General features: G+C 32.8%; 1 long non-coding RNA gene across 1 annotated transcript; it reads right to left on the minus strand.

Moving 5' to 3' along the window:
• Nucleotides 1–336: 336 nt before the first annotated feature.
• On the minus strand, nucleotides 337–8522 carry LOC134279396 (uncharacterized). Its single transcript, XR_009994623.1, has 5 exons — nucleotides 8492–8522; nucleotides 3609–3798; nucleotides 653–763; nucleotides 481–553; nucleotides 337–385 (listed from the first exon to the last, which is right to left on the minus strand). It is a non-coding gene; the product is annotated as an uncharacterized LOC134279396 (long non-coding RNA).
• Nucleotides 8523–15465: the final 6943 nt, after the last annotated feature.

The raw sequence follows: 15465 nt of genomic DNA on the forward strand, positions 1-15465 counted from the left end.
CAAATCTGATGTTTTGAAATGTTTATTTCAAGCTTTGGGTAAGATTTGTATTGATGTATTATTTAGTTATGGTTATACCTACTTTTTCCTGAGATTTGTTAGAAGACACAAATGATATTTTGTTTCTTAGTACGTCATCTTCAATCATGAGAAAATACAGAACTCTGATTTTTAAATATATAATTGTATATTTTGACATAGAAGGCAAAACATATTTTTGTTATGATAAGTGTATTACTCAAATAATAAAGGGAAATCGGAAATGCACTTTTGCTATTCTATATATGCTATATTGAAACAGATGCTACATTTTTGAATATGTAAAGAAAGTCAATACCTTGCAGTTGATGGTCCGCTTAAAATCGATTGGGTTGTAAGGTTTGATCTAAAACAAACGAATTTAAGTATTTATAAAAGAAAAGAACTAAATACATGTATGAATGATATTGCAGCACCCATAACTTATAGAAAAGAAGTTACCCAGGCACAGTTATACACGTGTTTTCTGCCAAGTAGCACTGCTTTTTTGTCTCGATCAATAAACAACTCGGATCTACAAAATATCGTGAGAAAGAAATGTATTAGTGTCCCCACCTTTTTTTTTTTTACATAAAATGCCATTTCAAAAGGGAAAGAACAATATCTTACTCACATTTTAAAATAGCATCGCTGTCAAAATGCACATCTGGACACCCATCTTTAAATTTCGAACAATTATAAGTGTCCAACAGAGTACTGTGAGTATTTAAAACGACACAGTTTCCTGTAAAAGAAATATGACGATATAGAGAGCAGAGAATCAAAAAAGGTTAAATGTATAAATGCACCTTAATTATACATCCACATATACAAGAATAGAAGAACTTGCAGGAAAAATTAAAGCCCAACTTTGGAATTATTTTGGACTTAATTTTAATATAAATGAAGCGCTGTCACCCGTGAAATTCGATTTGAAACCAAAAAAAAATTCAAAGTACTGAGACAGTACTGAAAGAATGTCAGACTGCTCGGCCCAACGACTCCTCGGCCCACTGATATCTCGGCCCATTGACACCTCGGCTCCAACGGCTCGGCCCAAATTTGAAGACACCTCGGCTCACATAAAAGACACCTCGGCTCATACATAAATATATTAGTTTAATTAAATATATTTATTATTTATGCTATTATATATCTATGAAATGAAAAAGAAAATTAATTTCATACATTAACGATCTTCCAAGACGGCAAATTGACGGTAATTAAAGAAAGACAACCCTTTAGTAACTTGAGACGGGGTCAAAATAATTTTCATGTTAGATTTCACAAATGTGATTTTTTTAACGAGTTTTGATATTTTTTTAAGGATACACCAAAGGCTTTTTTCAAGATTTTTGTCAATTTTGAGATTTTTGGCTAAGAAAACAATGCTAATCACTGCTTTATAGTGCATGAAAAATTCTTGCTGATTATTGAATGGTTTTCTAATTATTTAACAATAATCAAACATAAACACTAACACATGTGAATGTGCCGTTATTGAACCTTCTGAATTGGTCTGTACATGCCTGCTACTGAAAGGAGCAATAAATCACTGTGACCACTTGGGGAATTCTTCACTAGCCACACAGAGGCTATCAGTAATTAAACTACAGGAACTCTAGGTTTAGGGAAGGAGATCTAACAGGTCACTAATGACCATGAAATAGAAGATGGAGCTTAGCTCTTGCCATTTTGCCGGGAAATCTCTCTGATTCAGAATTGAACCTATTTTACTTCATTAAAAGCACCTAAATAAAGAACAGAACCTCCCATTCTTGTAAATATGCATAGGAAATATGGATAAGTGACAGGTATCCAAGGCTGAATCTCCAAGGTGTCATATATTTCTAGCTTTGGCAGACTTTGTTGTGTAATGGGTTTTTGCTCTCTACTGTAAAGTAAGATCAGACAGTTGGTGGTATTATTTCAAAGGATTCAGCTCCCTTATTTATTGACCAATTTCTCTGAAAACTGGCTAGATTGTGTCTCAAATGTTTGTTCACAAAACCATATCTCAGATTTTTGATATCTTGCTCAGTTCTCGAATTATTGGGGGAAACGTAGAATTCGGCTAATAAATTGGTAACATTGAAGGACAAATGGATGTAACTTTTGAATAAGAAGATTTATCAAAAATCTGAGATACGGTTTTAAAGTTCAATCTTTAATCTACATTGAAGCAAAATTTTGACTTTGATAGGTGGAATACAAAAAAGTTGATTTATAAAATATGAATGCACTAATATTTACATTAAAATATTAATAACTTTGAAATAAGATAAAAATGAAAATTTAAATTAAGATCATTAAATAGTAAATTTAAGAAGCTTTCAAATGATATATACTTTTAATATGTTATCTTTGTTAATGAAAGAATTACAAGCAAATTAAATTTTGCCCTTTGGAAACCTTTGGTGTATCCTTAAATTAACATACTAAAAACGATTCTATGAATAATAGAAATTCGACTTTTTCATTTAATTTGAAGGAGACATTTCAATAATTCTTAAGTCTAGAAACTTTTTGAACTGTCCGAATTTCACCTGGTCCGAATTAATATTTTTCCAGAAGTAAACAATGGATGATGCGTACGCAGTCGTAATATTACAATTAATATTTTGAGTTTACGTTTAAAAAATAATTAATTTGATTTAGAAAAAAGTTCATACCACTTTATTCAGTTTGATACAGAATGTTTACATTTTGATCAAAATAATTTCTGCACTCTTTCATATGTGTAGATTTAATCCATGTGTTATCACCACGGCTTCCTGTTCGAGGGCTCTGACAGTACACTTATAGACGGGGTCACGTGACCCCGTCTAAAATTCACCTTTAAGGGGTTATTCTTCATATAAATTCAACACCTATATGCACTGTATGTTTGTTTATAATTGAAAAATTGAAAGCAACAGTTACGAAACATTTTTTGGAATGCAGGATTTACACTTTAACTTGAAATATGATGGAATGCAAGACTGATCTTTGTTATAATTAAGCACGATGTTCACAGAAAGCTCTGATATAGAACGGTGTTCACAGTATCTTTTCCTTTGTTGCCAATTTGAAATTTAAAGAACTGATTCGTTAGATTCAAGAATATCTCTACGTCGCTAACAAAAAAATACTATCGTTAACCATAGTAAATACTTTGATACTTTGATTTCCTATGCAATTTTACTTAAGAAATGAGATTTCGAGACTAAATATCTTTGAAATACAATACCTTAGAATCAAATTTTTAAAATAAGAAATGATTATATAATATCATAATATCTTCTTGTAAATAAAAAAAATGTGCATGTATGCATTGGAGAAAAAACCCCCATAAAAATATGAAATCCATGGTAATACATAATTTCATTCAATATAGTAAAAAATACTATAGTAAATGTAATAATAGATTACTATAGTTAATTATAGACCTTTTTTGTTGGGAGTACTTGCATTATCTAAAGTAATTAAATACGTTTGCTAAGGTTAAAAAAAAATAGTACAACATGAACGCCAAACATTTTATAAATTTAAGGGATTCTTTTTTGCAATAAGAAGTTTATCTCTTTCGGAATAAAATTTGATTTCTATACCTTTCGGCACCAAAGGTCGAATATGATCGTAACAAAATTCCACCAAGGTTGTTAGTTTAGAGTCTGGCAAACAGTGATATCGGTAAAGCTTTTTGTTGTAATGCAGAGAACAATTTAATCTCTCGGATGATTTTCGCCATTCGATGTCATTTTGAGGACATGAAGTCACACTGTATACCGGAAACCTGTCCTGCAGAATAAAAAATTAATTGGCATACTTAATTAAAAACAGATAAAATAAATCATGGCAGATATTTTTGGACCTATTTTTATTATAAATGATGCAAATAATAAATGTATAGAATATCGAGACATTTTAAACTTTCTCTGATGTTCAGAAATTTACCTTTCTACAACCATCCATAATTATACATATTTGTATAGAATTTTTTGACACTTTGAATCCCATTATTTTGAAACTAGAAATGAAAATTCGGAATTATGCGGATTAATTTACTAAAATGACATAAATTAATATTTACGAGATTTTATTTAAAAAATGTCTTTATATCATATGTCTTTCAAACAACTATACATAATGAAGTCTTAGTAATAGTGATTTTACAATTGACGGCTGACTTAAACAATTTAATGGAATAAAATCCAAACATGAAAAGTGTATATTGAAAGACATGTTACATCTCATAACAAAGTTCTATAATAAACGTGATGACTTTAATTTTCCTATCGTCAACTTCCATAACCTTTGCAGCAATATTTCATCATCACCTGCATACGAAGTATATATATCTCAATTGATTCGATTCGCAAGAGCATGATCTACCTATGAACAATTTCTAAAAGGAGGTAAAATATTGACGAAAAATTTGATGAAACAAAAACTTAAAATGTCTCGTTCAAAGTCATCAATTCTCAAGTTTCGTAAGTTCTATGGTCATTACAATGACCTTGTCAGCAAATACAATTTATCATTGAGTCAGATGCTGATGTTTTCAAATTATTGGTTAGTCCATTATTTATACACTGAATTGACGATGGATTATTTCCTTATTTCCCGATCATGACAAGGAGCACACAGCGGGTGTGACCGGTCGGCAGGGGATGCTCACTTACAAGACACCTGATCCCACCTCTGATGTTTGGAGTGTTGTGTTTGCTCTGCTCCTATTATGTTTATAATGACCTACCAATTAGTATGAAAACCTTAAGTCAACTTTTTACTTCATGATAGATTGTATTTGCTGACAAGCTTAATGCATCAACCACAACATTTGCGAAATAATGATTTAAACATGACTGTTGATATCTTGTGTCATCAGCTTGTTTGCACATAGGAGAATTTTCATTGGAGATCACTAATGCATGTGTATATCATATACTGAGAAATAAAATACTTTACCAATGCATTTTCTATGAAAGTAATATCACTGCATTTCTGGGAAGGGAGAGTCCATGTTATTCGGAGTAAGATACCCTGTGTTATTATTATACCCAAAATTTAAAAAAAAAATGCAGAAACAAGTGCCTACGGTTATCAGAACTAATTTTTTTTTTCAATTTAAAAAGTGCAAAAACTTTGTTATTGAATAGACACCACCTTTTCACTTTGTTTTGAACTGGTCCCTTTAAACTGTTAAAGTCAGCCGTCGATTGTAAATGTAAACTTCTTTAAAAAACTCAAATAGTAATGAAAAGGAAGTCAAATGCACAAACTTTGAAAAAGCAAAAATATTAATATCGTGTGATCAAAAACAATGATTAATCATCCATTTAGTAATCATTTCTTATTATTTACTTATTAAGCAACCTATATAAAATATACCATATAGCTTAGATACTTCTTGGGGAAAAAAATAAATGTGGATAGTACTTAAATATCCAATTTCATAGACCAAATTTTAAGGTTAAGAACCATGTATAGCAGTAAACTACTCCTCTATGTCCGCTTAATTATCGTGAACCTTTTATATATTTATAGAAATATTTAAATTTATAAATAATGTTCCTTAAGATTCTTTACAAAGAGGAAGACTGTCCATTTTCTCATAAACTACCATGGGTGAGCATGAATCTCTCATATATTACGTAAGATGCCACACTTGACGTCAAAACCATAGTGCAAACTATTTTGCTTTAAAAATGACAGAGGACTGGCATAAATTTTGTGGCAAGTCGTCAGAGAAACAATGTAAATATAAGAAATGAATTTATTTTTGGAAAATTCATGAGGAACATGTTTATGAACTACAAATCTTCACGCCAGCAAATTTAGCATGAAGGGCGCTTTGCCGGTGTGAAGCGTTGTAGTTCATAACCTCATATATCTTCAAAAATTAAAGTCCTTCTTTAAATGAATGGATTTCATAGAATTCATTGTATCACATAACTTTTCCGTTATTTTACGATCATAACAAGGAGCACACGGTAGATGTGACCAGTCAACAAGCACAGCCCACTCTTCCATGGCACCTGATTCCGCCTCTGATATTTTTGAGGGTCGTGTTTGCTCCGCTCCTTTTGTGTGATGTTTAATGGAATTTTGTCCTTTTCTTATATTTCATACAATTGTTTGCAAAACAAATATTTCAGAACGTATATATCTCAAAATGTTCTATTGAGAAGAATACCGGTAATTGATCATAGATGTGCCTGAGAAAGGCATTAAATAAATGACAAAATCGATGAGTAACAAAAAAATTGATCTCAAAATTCTTAATAACAATACACGTTTTTCAAAAGGGCAAAGGCATCACACATGGATCCCATGAAACTCAGGAGAAGAAAGCAATCCCTGTCAACCGGTTGTATTTTCCTCAAGCCTTCTTTATCATCAAGTTATCTGTAGGCAAAAATAGTGGGCGAAGGAGACTAACAATTGCTGTAAGATATGCAATTCAATATACCGTATTTACTCGCCTATAAAACTAAAGGAGTTATATCCCTTATCTACTAGATAATCAAAACACTGATTTCGATATTTTTCCTCCATCTATTTCTTTTCAACTATGTCAATTAAAATTAAAATACTGTAGATATACTTTTTTTCCGCGTGGTATTAATTTACGCTATGTGCGCGCTCACAAATTCTCCGTGGAAGTTTGTCCTATGGTCCTCAAAAAGAAATGTAGTAAGAGTTTAAAAAATCCGTGTAATGTTCTACCCGCGGACTAAAGAGAAATAGAGATATCGCAGAATTATGACTCCGTGGAAAATAGTACGTCTACAGTATATTTTTATAAATATAATTTGAACTATTTTAGACAAACCTATTGAAATGAAAAACATGGAGATAACGAACAAAGGTCCATAAAACAAAACAAAATAGGAGCAGAGCGAACACAGACCTCAAAAAAATGAAAGTAGGGATCAGGTGCGATGGGGGAGTGAGCATCTCCTTCCGACCGCTCACACCCGCCGTGTGCTCCTCGTCATGATCGGGAAATAATGGGGGAAAAAATCCGTCGTCAATTTAGTGTATAAATGATGGACTAACAAATAGTTTGAAAAATGTCAGTCAGCATTTGACTCAATGATAAATTATATTTGCTGACAAGGTCATTGTATTGACCATAGAACTTACGAAATGATTACTTTAAACGAGACTACTTCAGTTCTTGTTTCATCGAATTGTTCGTCAATATTTAACCTCGTTTTAGAAATCGTTCATACGTAGAGCTCTTGTGTAGGGTTAGGGTTAGGGTTAGAGATATATAAGATATAAGATATATGAACTCCGTATGCAGGTGATGAAGTCATATTGCTGCATAAGTAAGGGAAGTTGACGATAGAAAAGTTAAAGTTATCACATTTATCGTTGTTCTTGTTTGTTAGATTACTAATTACGTCTTTTTTAAGTAAAAGATCCAAATATATAACATGTGACAGACTCTGTGGTATACTTTATCTCAAGCTCATCAGAATATATCGAATCGACATAATAATGGAAATTACCATTGTTAATTGACAATACGTCGTCAATATATCCAAATGACGAGTTGAAGGCCCCAACAAGGGTTTTCTCCTTTTCACGTTTAAGATTTTGAACATATTCTTCTTCTTGAATACAAAAATGAGTCTGCTAATAACGGGACGCAACTGGTTCGCATAGGAATTCCAAATCATTGTTGGAAGATTTGGCCTCCAAATATTCATTCATATTAAGTGTTTCGGGCCACCAATGTATAACCTTATGATCATTCTTTGAATTTTATAATTATGTAGGGCTCAATGTCCAATCCATTTCATTTTCTCGCTGGGGGAGGGGGTATTTATACAGTTTTATTATTTTTTTTGAATAAGTATAATGATATGGTTAATTATCTGTATCCCTTACCTGATATTGTGTTAACTATTTTTTTGACTTGCCTTTAAGTCGCACATCCAACTTTGAATAAAAAGTCTTTGAATACCGACGTATAGACAAGTACATGTTTATACGGTACGAACAGAGATATGCCGCATTCAGACATGGGGGCACAGAATGTTTTATTAAAAAGCCCCAAGAAAACCTTCCTGTGTACTTCTTTTTTGGACCGCATATTTATGTGTACCTCCTTGGCACATGTTTTGCATTAAAGGAATATCCCCTGCCACCCAACATAATAATAGCACATGTTACTTTAGCTTCAATAAGAGTTACGACCCGTTCAACCGTGTTGAAAAAAATAAAGAATATACATGCCGCACATCTTACACCTATATCCTTAGCATTGGTCACAGCAAAGAATTTTAGCGTCATTACTTTCCTTTTGGCTTGCGCTTATATCCCTAACCATAGCAACGATTTATGATCATTAAAATCCTTTATTTCTGTAATTGCTGTTAAAAATTTGTCTTCATTTCTTAAAATAAGATGAGTAAAAATAAATTTGCTTTTCACAATTGAATACGGTCTTTAAAGGTAAAATGGAATAGATACTCACAGTCCATACTCTCCCAAAAAATAACATTTGAAAAAATCCTATCTCCTATCTCAGTTTGTATAAAAAAAACATCAGTATTGGCTAACAATGTCATTGGATCGACCATATACGGTATAATACAGCAAGCATAAAATGATTACAAAGGGATGCATCAAAAGTATATACTGGCATAATACATTAATACCCGCACAACGATGTTTGCTTCTAACTGCACACTCCTTCATAATTCGATAACAAAGGATAAAACCACAAGAATTTCATATTCTACAAAGTGCATGTGTTCGTTAAATCAAGCATAAAATGCTCAGGTAAACAAGTGGCCCATGGACACCTTATGTAAGCACTGAGTCTTAAATTACAGAATTTGAGTAGCCGGTAATGATGTAAATAACGTTTTTTAAAGAAGGGGGTGTAACGTTTTCGGCCTAAAATTTAAACTAAATTTATCTTTATTTTTAAAACAGCATGTTGAAATTAAACTGCATATCAATTTTGATGAAATTACACAAAAATGTATTATATGTAACTTTCATAATTGATCAAATTGTGAAAAATGTGATCGGTATTTGGCTAAAAGTCCTCTCCAAACACCCGCTCCGATCACTTTTGTAAAAAAAAATATTCCCAACAACTTGCGTTCATTTTGAAATAGAGAGCAAAACATTATGTTAAAACATCTTTTGCACTTGTACCATATATATTCAATGTACTTTCGTATTTCTAGATTTCAATCACCCTTCAAGTACCTATGTTACTAGTCATCATCGTTTGTCTGTTTGTTGTTTAACGCCACTCTCGAGAATGTTGAACACTCGTATGGAAACCTCACCAGTTGCCGGTGGATAACTACAAATTTTGACTGAGCGCGCAGTGAGGGGTCTTTTTAGTGCCAGTACTTATTGCGAAACGGGACGTTAGTTTTTATGGTCCCATTCGAAGGACTGGTCTCCATGGATTTGACAGCTGGATTCGAATCCACGAGACATAAGGATCGACTTCGTAATCTGAGTGGTTTATACCTCATCATATCAATAGAAATTGATTCATTGTGTGTTTAAATTGGATTATATCAAATGAAGTTGACATTACTTAAGATAGTACCAGTACTAAGTACCAGTTTAGGTATAGAATAGGGTAAAAACAATCTGTAATGCAAGTGGTTACATTATTGTCTAAAAAATTAAAGATCATTGGACATGCTAGTAAGTTATTAAAAAAAGTCAAAAATTTGGGAGGAGTCATTTCCATTCCTTTGATAAAGGAATAATCAAATAGTTTTAAATGAGATTTAAAAAACCCAAAGCAGTTCTTGTATTATGAAAGATAAAATTATATAAGGTCCATGCCCCATCACACTTTAAACTTCTCTCAAGTACCACTAGGCAAGCAAAATAATAAGAATGTGCAAATTCATAATATATGTAATGGAGTCAAAGTTGTCCATTCCAAACTCTACTCCTCCAATACTTTTTACCGTGGATTTTATCAAGTTGACTATAATAATAGATCCATGTTGACTAGATACATAATTCTGTTCATCGTTTCGATGTCCTTGAAAAGTTTGGACTTGTTAAGAAAAAAAACTTTGTCAATCTATTCGATACTCTATCTAAAGTTTTGTACATAAATCACTTTTTTTTAAAAATTTTTCATGAACGATGCACCATTTTTTTCTTTTTTTCTTCTTATGTCATCATTTAAAGTCATCATTTCGTACGTTCTATAGTCCATACAATATCTTTGTCAGCCTTGTCACTCCTTCATAAAGTCAAATATTGATTGATGTTTTTTCATGCTAATTCACACACTGGATTGTTGACGGATTTTTCCATTATTTCCAGATCATGCAAAGATCCAGATCATGTATGAACTAAACCTATATGAAATGTAACGAATTAGACCTCAGAAAACTGTCCTCATGTATATATTTTTATTGACTACATGTATATGAGTACCTCCGCACATGTTTGGCATTAACAAATAACCCCTGCTACCCAGGATTATTACATCGAACATTTTACTCTAGCTTAAACAAGAGTTACGACCCTTTAAACCATGTAAGTTTAAAAAATGGAATATACATGCCAAATATCTTAGACCTGTATCCCTAGCATTGCTACAGGAAAGAATTAAACAAGAGTCGTTACTCTCTTTTTGTCTTCAACTTATATTCCTTTGCAGAGCATCGATTTAATTATTGCAATTTAAATCTACTAATTTTTGAATTGCTGTTACATATTTATCATCATTTTATAGCATAAGCTGAGTACAAATAAAGTTGCTTTACCTATTGCATTTTTTCTTTAAACATAAAATAAGTAGGTACTTACAGACAATACTCTCACAAAAAGTAATATTTGACAAAATCCTAAACAGAAAGTAATCATTGTAACGGACATGTTTTGTATCTAGTCGCGGAAAATCAATGGTGCATTTTAAAATCACTACGCAGTTCCGCCTAAGAATTAAATTCCTCAGTAGGTGAGGGGATTTAAAAATAATCCTTTCGTTATATAATCGGTGCATGAAACAAAGAAAAATAAGGTGTACGAGGATACGAGGTAGCATACGAGGAAAAAATTATCATGGTGACGTTTCCACATTTGGTAAAAGTGCAAACGATGTTTTAACATAATGTCTTGCTCTCTATTTCAAAATGAACGCAAGTTGTTGCTAATAGGGTGTATGTTTTTTTTTTACAAAATTGATAGGAGCGGGTGTTTTGAGCGGGTTTTTAGCCAAATACTGATCACGGTTTTCACAATTTGATCAACTATGAAAGTGTCATGTTATTCATTTTTTTTTTATTTCATCTAAATTAACATGCAGTTAAATTATAACATTCTTTTTAAAAAATAAAGAAAATTTCAGTTTAAATTTTAGGCCAAAAAAGTTACATCCCCCTTTATTTTCTTAAAAAAAAACGTTATTTACATCATTACCGGTTATTCAAATTCTGGTTATCGAATTATGAAGGAGTTTGCAGTAAGATGCAAACATCGTAGTGCATGTATTAATGGCTTATGCCAGTATCTAATTTTAGATGTATCCCTTTTTAATCAGTCTATAATTACTCTATATTATCGTATATGGTCGATCCAATGAATTATAAGCCAATGATTTGTTTTTAAACAAACTGAGATATTATCATTTACACACTGAATTTTCTTTTTCTTCTTTGTTTTGCCGATCATGACAAGGACCACACGGCGGGTGTGACCGGTCAACACATGCTCCCACCTCTGAAATCCGTGTTTGATTTCTCTCGATTTTTACCATTTCTATGGACGTTTGAGCTTACAATTACACTTCGATATCTTTATTTTAATGAAAAGAAACCGCTACTCCGCTACACGTGCACTATTCTATACGAGTTTGGAAACTTGTTCATCTAAAAATTTGTCGCAAATCACGTGCTTCTTTCTAACTTTAAATCATAACACCAATCCCCTGAATCTTATAGGTTGATACTTTAAGCATTTTTTAATGCTGAATTTACCATCTAATACAAATTTTGACTTATACTCGGCACTCAATGCCACTGAGCGCGCAGTGAGGGGTCTTTTAGTGCCACTTCTTATTGCGAAACGGGGCATTGGTATTTACGGTCTCATTCCAAGGACTGGTCTCCATGGATTTGACAGCGGGATTCGAATCCGCGACGTAAGGATCGACTTCGTAATCTGAGTGGTTTATAAATCATCATATCAATAGAAATTGATTCATTGTGTGTTTAAATTGGATTATATCAAATGAAGTTGACATTACTTAAGATAGTACCAGTACTAAGTACCAGTTTAGGTATAGAATAGGGTAAAAACAATCTGTAATGCAAGTGGTTACATTATTGTCTAAAAAATGAAAGATCATTGGATATCGCATGCTAGTAAGTTATTAAAAAAATCCAAAATTAGGGAGGAGTCATTTCCATTCCTTTGATAAAGAAATAATCAAATAGCTTTAAATGAGATTTAAAAAACCCAAAGCAGTTCTTGTATTATGAAAGATAAAATTATATAAGGTCCATGCCCCATCACACTTTACTTCTATATACCACTAGGCAAGCAAAATAATAAGAATGTGCAAATTCATAATATATGTAATGGAGTCAAATATGTTCATTCCAAACTCTACTCCTCCAACACTTTTTACCGTGGATTTTATCAAGTTGACTATAATAATAGATGCATGTTGACTACATACATAATTCTGTTCATCGTTTATATGTCCTTGAAAAGTGTGGACATGTTAGGAAAAAAAAACTTTGTCAATCTATTCGATACTCCATCTAAAGTTTTGTACACAAATTACTTTTTTTTAAATTTTTCATGAACGATGCACCATGTTTTTCTTGTTTGTTTGTATGTTGTTTAACGACCTTCTTGAGGGATATGTCATCATTTAAAGTCATTATTTCGTAAGTTTTATGGTCCATACAGTGTCTTTGTCAGCCTTGTCACTCCTTCATTAAGTCAAATATTGATTGATGTTTTTTCATACTAACTGTTTGACCATCAATCACACACTGGATTGTTGACGGATTTTTCCATTATTTCCAGATAATGCAAAGGAGCAAAGAAGCGGGTGTGACCGATCGGCAGGGGATGTTCACATCTCCAGGACACCTGATCCAACCTTTAATGTTTTATAAGTCTGCGTTTGCCCCGTTTCAATGTTTGTACTTTTTAATTGAATACAATCTCCCTATAGTTTATGGAGATGCCACTACTTGTCGACGGAAAGCTACAATTTGTGTCCATTACTCGACACTTACGGCCACTGAGCACATTAAGTGAAAAATTCTCGAGAGGGTCGTTAAATTATATACAATCAATGAAACATGGAGATAACGAACAGTATTCAAGATCAAAGTCCATAAAACAATACAAAATAGGAATAGAGCAAGCACGGACCTCCTAAACAGCAGAGGTGAGATCAGGTACCATGGAGGAGTTAGCATCCCCTGCCGACCGGTAACACCCACCGTGTGCTCCTTGTCATGTTTGGGAAATAACGAAAAAATCCTTCGTCAGTTTCGTATATAAATAATGGATTAAAAATTAGTATAAAAAACGTTAGTCAGCATATCACCCAATGATAAATTTTATTGCTGACAGGGTCATTGTATCGACCATTGAACTTACGAAATGATGACTTCAAACGAGACTGCTGATATTCTCGTTTTATCAACTTGTTTGGCAATAATTTACCTCGTTTTAGAAAATGTTCATACGTAGAGCATGGTTTTGTGTGTCGAATCAACTGAAGATGTATAAACTCCGTATGCAGGTGATGAAGGTATATTGCTGCATAAGTAAAGGATGTTTAAGAAAGAAAAGTTAAAGTCACCAATCAATCAATCAATCTTTTTTTTACTTAATGGTGCTTAGCATTTACCTCAGGAAAATTTTCAAAAACAACACAGAATCAGTATATGGAAATCACTGCTGTTTACTTTCATAAAGAAAACACATGTATAAATAACATATTTAATTACTTTATCTTTGCCTTTTGGAATAGTGAGAATACTTAAACTAATTACAGTGTAAAATGTACTGTAAATTTCTATTTTTTAGAATTTGGATCGAAGGGCAGACCACTTTGATTACAAAAATACCATAAAATCAGAACTCCTTAGTGCGCAGTAGAGATGGTTCTTAAACTGTTAGATTTATTCTAAAAAAAAGTTTTTTCAATGCAACAAAAAAGTAAATGTGACTTTTTTATATCCCTGTTGAAAATGAACATTCCCAAACATTTTTCACATATACAGGACAGTAACAAACACGTTCTAAAAGATGATAAGACTAAAATTTACATTTGAGAGTTTTTTAAACTATATTTTAGAGACCGTTTGACTCCTTCAGTGAAAATGAAAATGAAAAATCGGAAAAACCTAGCTGCACATCTACAGAACAAAATGAATCGTTTTCAAAAAGATGATAATGCTACTGCATATAATTAGTACAGGACACCTATAATCATCTTCCAAAAATGATCAAGCTCAGAATCCTTGTAAACGATGCAAATCGGGAGCAAAGCACTTCCTAAACACCAGGATCATGTGCCACTGAGAAGTGAGCATTCCTTACCGACCGGTCACATCGGCCTTCTTCTCCTGATCCCAGCTCTGATGTTTTAGAGGTCCGTGTTTCCTTTGATCCTATTTTGTACTGTTTAATGGACTTTTGAGCTTGAAGACTTTTTTTATCTCCATAAATATTACTTGTCATTGATTGATTGATGGTTGATTGAATGTTATTTAACGTCCCTCTGGAGAATTTTCACTCATGTTGAGACACCACAAATATTGCTGATGGAGAGCTACAAATTTTGTACTATTCACGCCACTCAGAACCATTGAGCTAGGAGGATTTTAATTCGTGCCTGCACCTACTGTGACACAGGGCCTCGGTTATTACGGTCTCATCCGAAGGACCGGTCTCCATATCCCACAGTGGTATTCAATCCCGCGACTTAAGGATCAACTCCTTACTTCGCAACTCTAGAGCAGACGCTCTAACCACTGTGCCACACGTACCACTTGTCATGGAAAAAACCTCAAGGAGATTATCAGTAGAACTGCAGTAAAATCCCCTTTTGATCGGTCACACCCGCCGTGATCCCTACATATTGAAAAGGTAAACGGAATATTAATTTGTCGAATTCAGTATCAAAACAAAGGTAGTCAATTTGTACGAATTTTCTGTTAGTTTCAGCTCTATTTACTTGATACCGCGTATTGTCAATTGACATTGCTTTTTTCCATTCATATGTCGATATGATATATCCCGGTGAGTTTGAAGTAAAGGTACCAAAGAGTCTGAAACAAATGTTTCAAATTAAGATATTTTACTAGAAAAGACCATAATGGTCATCAAAACATCAAAGTTGCTTTATGATAAAACGTGATGAATAACTTTCAGTAGTCAACATCCCTTACTTATGCAGCGATATACCTTATCATCTGCGCA

The sequence above is a fragment of the Saccostrea cucullata genome, unplaced genomic scaffold, assembly GCF_032062105.1.
Source record: "Saccostrea cucullata isolate Sc308-1 unplaced genomic scaffold, CSIRO_AGI_Scuc_v1 ctg472, whole genome shotgun sequence".
Taxonomy (NCBI): domain Eukaryota; kingdom Metazoa; phylum Mollusca; class Bivalvia; order Ostreida; family Ostreidae; genus Saccostrea; species Saccostrea cuccullata.